The sequence below is a fragment of the Eimeria mitis genome, genomic scaffold (assembly GCF_000499745.2).
Source record: "Eimeria mitis Houghton genomic scaffold, Emh_scaff2282, whole genome shotgun sequence".
Taxonomy (NCBI): Eukaryota; Apicomplexa; class Conoidasida; order Eucoccidiorida; family Eimeriidae; genus Eimeria; species Eimeria mitis.
The window spans coordinates 4,162-5,748 of NW_013570612.1; positions in this window are offsets into that span (position 1 = coordinate 4,162).

Sequence of the window (1,587 nt, forward strand, 5' to 3'; positions counted from 1 at the left end):
TGTATCTCACCGTATTTTGTTTCTTTTTCTTTCGCATTCTTTATACGGCCCATAACTGGAAAGAGTATACCGAGAGACAGAAATATGAGCCCTTGTAGCATCCAGATGATCGACTCCAGCAGCAGCAGCAGCAGCAGCAGCATCAGCAGCAGCAGCAGCAGGAGGAGGAGGATTTTTGTCGCTGGGTAGTGTGAAACGAAGTCTATAGTATGGGGGTTTGTTTTCATGCTGCTGCTGCTGCTGGTGCTGTTGCTGCTGCTGTTCTTCTGGTGGTAGCGATAGACTAGCAGCAAAAGGAAAAGAATCTTTAATATGTTGAATATCAAGAAATGTATCTCTTAAATCTAATAAAGGGAGACGGCTAGGCAACCGGGTGTATAGACAGCTCGATGGGTCCCCATACCCTAAAAATATATCCTGCAGCCACGAGGGCACCATAAGCTCTTCTTCTTTATTCATCAACCATCTTATTGTTTCTAATACACCTTTAAAATTATTCTGACGAGCACTGCGGCGTAATATTATATTCATTTGTGCGTGCAGTGACGATACACCTGAATCTTTTAGCTCTTGTAAATCTCGGGTGTATGCGCAGCTATCCAATAATACACGCATCGTTCGGGTTGTTCCCACTGGCTTATGAGCTGAATACAAAAAAAAAAAAATATAAAAATTATATATTAAATAATATATTATAATATATAATATAATATAATGTAATATAATAGAATATAATGTAATATAATATAATATAATATAATATAATTTAATATATAATATAATATAATATAATATAATATAATATAATATAATATAATATAATATAATATAATATAATATATAATATATTATATAATAATATAAAAGAAGAGACAAAAGAAAGAAAAACAGAAAGGAAAGAAAAAGTAATGAAAGGGAAAAAACTGAAAGAAAAAAGAAATAGAAAAAAAAACAAAAAAAAATAAAGAGAAAGAGAAAAAAATAGAAAAGAAAAAACAGAACAAGAGAAAAAGAAAAGAGACGAATACGTCGATATGCAAAATAAAAAGAAAACAAAAAAATAAAAAAAATAAAAAAAAAATAAAGGTAACACAGAGAAACAGACAAAAACACACAAAAAGCAAAACAAAACAAACACAAGAAAGTAAACAAACAGCCACCCCGAATGCAGGAACACTCGAACCATCTGCAGCAGCAGCAGCAGCAGCAGCCGCAGCAGCATCAGTAGCCGCAGCAGCCGCCGCCGCCGCCGCAGCAGCAGCAGTAGCAGCCGCAGCAACAGCAGCAGCAGCCGCAGCAGCAGCAGTAGCAGCAGCAGCAGCAGCAGCAGCAGCAGCAGCTGTACTGACGTTTGAGTGGGTTGGGTTCGGAGATACAAACCCCCTCCTGGTCGTACACCTCAACTATCTCAGCTCCCCTCACCGCCATGATACCGAAACCTTCACGTATAGAAGAAGGGGATAAGCTTTCAGGGTTATGCTGCAGCTGCTGCAGCAGCTGCTGCTGCTGCTGCTGCTGCAGCAGAGGAGGAGATATAGACAAACAAAATACTACATCGTGAGCACCCAAAGCATCCCACTCAGACCT